This window comes from Dendrobates tinctorius, unplaced genomic scaffold (assembly GCF_039654945.1).
Source record: "Dendrobates tinctorius isolate UK_male_01 unplaced genomic scaffold, ASM3965494v1 ptg000008l, whole genome shotgun sequence".
Taxonomy (NCBI): Eukaryota; Metazoa; Chordata; class Amphibia; order Anura; family Dendrobatidae; genus Dendrobates; species Dendrobates tinctorius.
The window spans coordinates 50,634,932-50,643,437 of NW_027361676.1; the positions used below are offsets into that span (position 1 = coordinate 50,634,932).

The 8,506-nt window shown below is 44.5% G+C and overlaps 1 long non-coding RNA gene across 2 annotated transcripts; it reads left to right on the forward strand.

Moving 5' to 3' along the window:
- Positions 1-833: 833 nt before the first annotated feature.
- Positions 834-4,179, forward strand: LOC141091798 (uncharacterized). 2 transcript variants are annotated; one of them, XR_012232579.1, is made up of 3 exons: positions 834-940; positions 3,287-3,321; positions 3,631-4,179. It is a non-coding gene; the product is annotated as an uncharacterized lncRNA (long non-coding RNA). The 2 variants fall into 2 exon arrangements; XR_012232580.1 differs by having other exon boundaries at positions 3,290-3,321.
- The last annotated feature ends 4,327 nt before the right edge of the window (positions 4,180-8,506 follow it).

Consider the following 8,506-nt stretch of genomic DNA (forward strand, 5'->3'; position numbering starts at 1 on the left):
GATTATTAAGCTGTGAAAAATAAAAAGGAACTTCTTTTTGCATTTGGGAGTGCCGGATTTTTTTCTTATATGATTTATTGGGACTGGTATCCTGTTCTGAGCACCCCTTATCGAATTATCGGAGTGACGTGTCTTTTTGTTATACTGTAGTTGACCATACACACGGGCACCCGCTACTACTGGTTTTTCGAAGAAAAATTATTTTTGTGAGATGTCTGCCAATAGTTTCTCATTCAATGAGACAGAAGTAGCTGACATAGTCTCACAGGTTACTACATCAAGTGAATTTTTACAAATTCCTGGAAGTGAATTCAAGACGCGAGACCTTGAGAGGGAATCTCGACATCTTATAGGTCTGGAGTTACATAGCGCAACTATAGCAGAGTATATTCGAACACAGCGAATACCAAGAGGCCTTAGGGTATCACTGCGACCCACTCTGTTTCAGAATAATACTGACTTCTGTGAAAAATTTGAACGGATTTTGAATAAATGCTCATTGGATTTGATGGCCTTGACTCTTGAACATCTGAACAAGGATATAAAGAGTGGACAAGAGAAGGTTGTTAATATTGAAAGACAACTTAAGGATACACTATCGAAGGAAGAATTTGATAATATTGCTAGCCGTACCAAGGAGAGTCTAGAAACATTTAGACAAGAGACTGAGAAGCGTAAACGCCAGAAGTTTATTCGTGATACACAAGATTACCTACAAAAAAGAGTCTATAGATGGCAGGGCTCTACCGGCTCTTCTCGTCCGAACTATCGCAATTACAGATTTACAGACGGCTCATCAGCCTCAAGCTCGGACAATGAGAAAACAAGCACAGGCAAATCTTCTTTTTTAGGCCAAGACAGGAGATACAATCTAAGAAGAGGACGAGGAGGGGTGGCCAGTGCCACAGACACCAATCGCCACATAGTGAGCACGAGACAGGTAACATAACAAATCTGGTTGTGAATATTTCTTCTAAATCTCTAGATCCCTCACAAATAGCTTTATTACAAAAAGGACTGTCTTTTTGTCCTACATATAAATTTAACACCTTCCAGTTAGATCTAGATCTACAAAGGTTCTATAGGAACCTGAGGCTAAAGGCTCATTTTGGTACACAGTTACCCACTCCATCTAGGGGATTAGAATATGTTAAAACACCGGTAAACATTACTGATTTGGGCCTTAGACTACAGAGTACCTTTAATCCACCTAGAACAAGTCCACCGGTCGAAACTTTTATTTCCCTAATAGAGAAGGAAGTTTTATTATATACTAAACAGATCACCAAGGGTGAATTGAGTTTCCGCTCTAATTTGAATCAGACAGAACGGGATGCCTTACAAGCCCTAATCCATGATCATGATATAATTATCAAACCAGCGGATAAGGGGGGAGCCACGGTCGTTATGGACCGCTTAGCTTATCGCAACGAGATTTTATTACAACTTATGAATAGGGAGGTTTATTTACCACTACCTCATAATCCCACAAGATCTATTCGGGATAAAGTTGAGGAGATATTGACACGTGCATTGGGGGAAGGTACGATCGATAAGAAGACGAGAGATTTTCTATCTAAGATAGAGCCGATTATTCCTGTTTTCTACACACTCCCAAAGATACATAAAAGGCTTTATAATCCCCCAGGTAGACCGATAGTCGCATCAACTGACTCCATTTTATCCCCTTTGTCCCAACTTCTAGAGAGAACACTTACTCCATTAGTTAAGGATACTCCCTCTTTTATTTTGGACACTGGGGCATTTCTGGAGATTATAAAGAGTTTTGGTCAATTACCAGAAGGCACCTTATTGGTGACCTTTGATGTTAACAGCTTGTATACTTCTATTCAACATGAGAAGGGAATGAGAGCAACTAAACTTCTATTAGAGAGGTCTACAATTGAGCCTAATGCCATTAATTTTTTGATGGATTTATTGAGAATGGTACTGACAGAGAATTTTTTTCTTTTTGAAGATTCTTTTTATCTTCAGATACAGGGGACAGCTATGGGGTCGCATATGGCACCCCCCTATGCCAACTGCTTCATGGCTCAGTTTGAGTCAGAATTCATATATCCACATGACAACTACCAATCTCATTGTTTACTTTGGCGTAGGTACATCGATGACGTATTTTGCCTTTGGCATGGATCACTTGACTCATTAGAGGAATTTCATATATACCTCAATAGTGTTTGGCCTGAATTGACCTTTACCTTGAATAGTCATAAAACTAGTATTAGTTTTCTAGATACTTTGATTATACAAGATTCCTCTGGTAATCTCTCGATAGATTTATTTACAAAGGAAACGGACCGGAATAACTTGTTGCTATATCAAAGCTGTCATCCAGTGGCAGTGAAAAAATCAATTCCCATTTCACAATTTGATAGAGTTAAAAGGATTGTTAGTGATCCCCTAATATGTTACACACGATTAAACAGTATGGAAGATAAATTTGTGGAGAGGGGTTATCCCCGCCATTTGCTCAAGAAATGCCGGGATGACAACCGTTCCCGCAACAAACTGAGTATGGGTTCTAGAATTCCCTTCGTGCATACTTTCCATCCTTTCATGTACAGACTGCACAAGAAAATCCGTAAACATTGGTCTATACTTCGGGATAGTTTCCCGAAGATACCCGATTTTCAGGTCCCTTTTCTCCCATGTTTTAGGAGACCCAATAATCTGAGAGATAAGATCGTTCGAGCAGATATTGGCTCTGCATTAAAAATTTCTAGGCAAAGTTTTCTCCAAACACAGAAAAGAGGGACCTTTCCGTGTTTACAGTGTGCACAATGTGCTAATGTCTTAAAAGGTTCCTCTATTTCACATCCACAGACAGGTGTAGACATCCCTATCAAGGGGTACTACACCTGTGATTCTAAATTTGTGGTGTATGCGATTAAATGCCCTTGTGGCAAATTGTATGTAGGTGAAACGACACAGAACGTGAAAGATAGGATTTCTCACCATAAGTCAGATATACGTTGTGGACGCCATCATCTACCCATACCGTTTCATTTTCATAATGCGGGACATACTATAGCCCAATTAAAGTTTCTTGTCCTCGAACACATTCCAGCACATAGAAGAGGGGGCAATCAGGTTAAATCATTAAAGCTCATTGAGGCCTTTTGGATTCATTCGTTACAAACTTTGGAACCCAAAGGGTTGAATAGAGAATACGATGTTATGAGTTTATTTTAAGGTTGATATCATGAGATCTTTTTTAACCCTCTTTTTCTTTCCCCCCCCCCCCTTTTTTTTCATTTTTTCACAGCAGCAGCAATCTCGTTAGAAAGTATCTTTTGAGGGGTATGGTGTTTATAATATTTTGTTATTTTTTAATTTTCATTTTTTGTTTTTCTGATTCCCATCGTATAGTTATATTTTTTATTTTTTCTTTAGTTATTTGTCTGTTTTTTATGTAGTTATTTTCTAATTTTTTTCTAGTTTTATGCATATTTTTACTTTATATTTTTTCTTTGTTCCCCTTTTCCCTATTCTTCCTTTTGTTTGAGCATGATAATAAATTAATTTTCCTTATTTTCTCTTATTAACATTGTACATTACGCAACATATAAATTGCTGCCATATAACGCGCATTTGTTTCTTTCTACCTAGTGTCACTGCATTGAGGGATTAGCCACATTGAAGGAATGAGTCACCATTGAATATATCGCTTCATCTATACTGCGTTCCACTACTTCCGGTCGCGGGCAGTCTCTATGACGCACTTCCGGTTTGCGCTCCATGGAGCGTTTCACCCCTCACTCTCGGCCTCTCCCCAGTTGTGAGTTTACACCAGTGCGCATGTGCGCGCACTCCCATCGGGTATATATCCCGGCGGCATACAACCGCCAGTAGCGCACTTTTTCTTATGGCAGCATACAACTGACAGCGCATGTTTTCCTGCACGTGACGATTCTCACAGCTCCACATGGTAAGCACTATTGCATTACTTTTTTTGCACTTTTTCTGCGTTTATGGATGTCAGTTGGACTGTTCAGCCTCTGTTTTTTGAAGCAGTGGAGTCTATTTAGATTAATCAACATGATTGTGACCTATTGGGTCACTTTGAACCTTAATAATATTATTCAAGTTGTTAGACATATACTAGGTCATTGAGTATTTCTGCTCTACTAGCTATTTATCCCTTTCCCCTTTTTTTTTTTTTTTTTTTTTTTTTTTCAAGATCTCTGATGTCAGTCTTTTGGGCATTTTTTCACTTGCTTTTGTTAATGATATTAGCTAAATGACGATTTGATAGCTATATGGAAGATCTCTTCAGTAACCCGTGTATTGGGAGTTCCATCTGTATTTGTATTTCTCTACATTATGCTGTATGATATTTTTGGTGTTGTCTCATATGGGATACTTTACCTCTCTGAAATTTGTATATGATTACTATGTGTTCTTATTTTTGTGACCACTAGATAAATATGATGCGCATATGATTCACTCTTATATAATCTGGTTTCCTGTGCAGATCTAGTCTTCATTGATAGTATTTGTATTTTGATAGGCGTTTTGAGAACCAGCTTTGTTTTATTTATTTTATTTATGTATTTTTTGTTTTCTTTTTTCTTTCATTGTGTCACTTTCAGTCTGAAGAAGGTCCATTATAGAGACCGAAACGTTATTGAATGTACATCATGTGGATTATTAAGCTGTGAAAAATAAAAAGGAACTTCTTTTTGCATTTGGGAGTGCCGGATTTTTTTCTTATATGATTTATTGGGACTGGTATCCTGTTCTGAGCACCCCTTATCGAATTATCGGAGTGACGTGTCTTTTTGTTATTCCGTCACGTCATCACGCGGCTCTTCCCGCAGTCTCCGCTCTTCACCCTGCCATCGGGCGGGGCTAGCCTCCAGGCTCAGGGGCTCCGCAGGGAGGCTCTCTGCTGGTAACTTCGGTGGCTGCTCCTGCTGGTTCCGCACAGGCTCCACTTCTCCACTCAGCATCCAGCTGCCTGCCCGTGGCTCTGAGGGGACGTTTTCTGGCAAAGCTTGACCTCCCGCCGCCATCGCCACTCCAGGTGCCCGATGCCTCGACACCCGCAGCGTCTCATACCGTCCGTTGGGCAGCAGTCGAATGGCGCCAAGCGGCCACAGCCAAGCTTTTCCTCTGTGCCTCTCCCTCTGCTGCGTGGGGCGTTGGCAGGCCTCTCCACCCATCTGCCAGGATCCAGTGTATGGGAGCGTCGGCCTCCGGGTACATAATGCATCCCCCTGGGGTACGTTGGAGGGGGTCCCAGTCCATTCTGAACAACTGGAAATACCCAGACCTCTCCTCTGTGTTGAAGTAACACCGTCATCCTGCACAGTACCTGGTACCGCCCCGGATCCTCTGTTAACAACGCGGGTCCTCCACAGCGTTCCCGATTTGTAATCCACAGGTGGGTGATTTGTATTCCAAAGGTGCTTATAATCCACACAGAGCAGTCTGAGTTTATTTCCATCCTTTGGGGCAGGCCTGCTGCAGAACATATTGTATTAGCGGCGTTGATCCTGCCGACTACGTCAAGTGTAGGGTCGGTGGGCCGGGCTGGGGGGTGGTCCCTCTGGGTACCACGCAGCAACGTATAGACACAAGATGAGGCAGGTTTCGGGTTCAACAGGTCCAAGTTTATTCTCTCACCGTCCGACTGACAGCCCTCACAGTACACCACAATATTTCCTTCGCGGCCATCCATCTACATGGCCGCTTCACGCACACCGTACTTTACACCGGGAACGTACATGTACGCACCGTCCCTTCTTCACTCTTAGACGCTCCTGTCAGATCCATCACTGTGGCCGCCTTAGGCCCGTAAACCAACAGTACTTTTACTGATCAGTCTTCTCTCTCAATACAGTATGCTTTTCCTCCTTGCCTCATCTATGCTGACACTTTCGTGTCAGGACCACCCCCCCTGACTTTCTCTCTCCTCAGTCCCCCTGGTTTGGTTCTCTCACAGTGCACAAACTGTCGTAGTCCTCCTGTCACTTGAGCTCCCCCTGGGGACTGGAACTTTCTGGAACCCTCCTGTCAAATTTATAACTTTACCGCTTCCCTCTGACTCCGCCCCCCCATGACCAACGGTTTCTTGAGCCCTAAGCTGATGTCAAGTCCTATGCTCACACTCCTCCCTGCCCTCTAATGGTCAACCCAAGGTACTGCACGTCCACTACACTTTCCTAGCTGTTTCCCCACTGTAATAACTGACACCTGTCTAAACTGTGCAAACCTTCCTTTCTCTATTCTGGCAAGTCACCTTCCCTACACAACTGTCAGGGGAATGAAGATTGATGAGAATTTATTGTTATCAGAGCACTCTGTGGCATCAAACCATGTGGGAATCTAAGGTAGTGTAAGGTTCTTTCAGGAATGTGGGATGCAGTGATGGGCAGGAGGTAGAGCAAAGGTTAACAGGTTTAATAACAGGGAATACTCCCCGCAGGGAGGTAAAGGGTTAAACAAGGGATAAAAGGGAAAGGATATGGTGAAGAGGAGAACGACGTTTACGATAACATCAGTTCATTAGCACGTGTGTCAGGAAGTCCTTAAACTGCAGCTCCTGCTGCAAACTCAATAGCGCTGGCAAAGGCAGGTGCAGTGTCTTTTCCAGAAGTATACTGTAGACCAGGGATGGGGAACCTCAGGCCCCAGGGCCATTTACGGCCCTCGATGACATTTTATCAGGCCCTCGGGCAGATTCTCAGGGACCGCATTCTTGGGCAGGGAGCTGTATTTTGATTGCCACAAACTCATTAATTTCTTCTTGCTCTGTTAGCACACACACCAATGTTCACTAATGAACACTGAAGGGCATGCAATGAAAGATTCCATCCTGACACCAGTGCCAGAGTCAGGATGTAACTTGTGGGTGGAGTTTGTATGGCCCCCGAAGGATGGTATAAATATCCAAATGGCCCTTGGCAGAAAAATGATTCCCCACCCCTGCTGTAGACAATGACCTGTTTTCTGGCGGCAGTGGTCAGTCTCCGGTACCTTCCATAGCCCCTAGTCAATATACTGCAGGTGGCTAACAAAGGCACGGGTCACAGCCCTGTACAAGCCCAATGTGGCTCCTAAACTATCTTCACTGGTGCAGTCATGTTACAAGTGTCAGGGCAACTATTTGCTGACAACATCACAGCACAGGTGTCAGTCTAATACGCGGTCTCTCCTGGGCAGCGCGTGTGCGGTACTCACGGTCACGTAGTGTACGGCACCTGGTTCTCTCTGGTGGTCACTGAACACACACCGCACGTCCCGCTCTCCCTGGTCACCGCTGTTGGCGGCAGGTGACGCTGATCTGCTTGACGCTGGTGCTCCTGGCCGGAGCACTACTCTCTGTGGCTTCTTCAACACCCGGCTCTGCTCTGCTCTGTGTGCATTGTTCTATACGGCTCTGCTCTGCATGGCTCTGCTCTGCACGGCTCTCTCTCTGGATTACTGCTGGGCACACTGCTTCCCTCAGCACAGCAGTCCCTTCCCTTCTGATAGCCTGCAACCCGGCCTGTCGCAGTGCCGGTACTCTGTGTCAGGATGGAGAGCGGAGCGCACCGCTCACCTGTCTGCACGTTGCTCTGCCCTGGTGCCAAACTGACCTCCTTCACGTGCTTTCTCTTTTCCGCACCCCTCTGACAGCTGGAAGCTCCTCCTCTCTAGAGCTTCCCCCAGGCACCAGGGGAAGGTCCAGCTCACTCAGGCTTCCCCCCGGGAACAGTGGGTGCAGCCTCACTTGTTCCGGACCCAGCATTCAGGTACCTGCTGCCTCGTCGATCCCCCTACAGGGCTATCACTCTTGTGGGGTTATGGGTGCTTTCATACTGTGCTGAAGGCTGATGGGATATCTGTGGGAGCCATCAAACGTCTTGGGGGACTGATGGGAAATCTCTGGAGAGCATCTGTGTGTAAATCTATGTGGGAAATCATACTGTGCGTGGAGCTGTGGGGCTCATCATACTGTGTGGGAGTCTGTGAGGGCCAACATACTGTGTGGTCATCTGTGGAAACATCATCATATGCAGGAGCGAGGTGGGATCATCATACTGTGTGGAAGGGTCTTTGAGAACCTCACACTGTAAGGGGGGGTTGTGAGACCATCATAATGTGTGGTGGTTGTGGGGGCATCATAATGTATGCAATGAGTACTGTAGGACATTATACTGTGGTGGGGTCAGTGTGGAGTATCTTACTGTGTGGACTTGCTGTGGTGTGTTGTCATACTGTGTGTGTGGGAGGTAGTGTGGTGACAAATTATGTAGGGGAGTTCACTATGAAGTATATTGTGTGTGAAGGGCATTTTTGGGGCTTCATACTATATAGGGACTATGAGAGGGGTCAGTGTTGGACTGGGGTGCCAAGGGCCCACCAGTAACATTGACCTTGGGGAGCCCACTTTTCACCTGCATGCAAATATTACATGACCCTGGTTCACAAATTTACCTATATCGCTATATAATAATAAACTGGGTAGTTTAGTTAATGAATGAAATGCTGCTTTTTT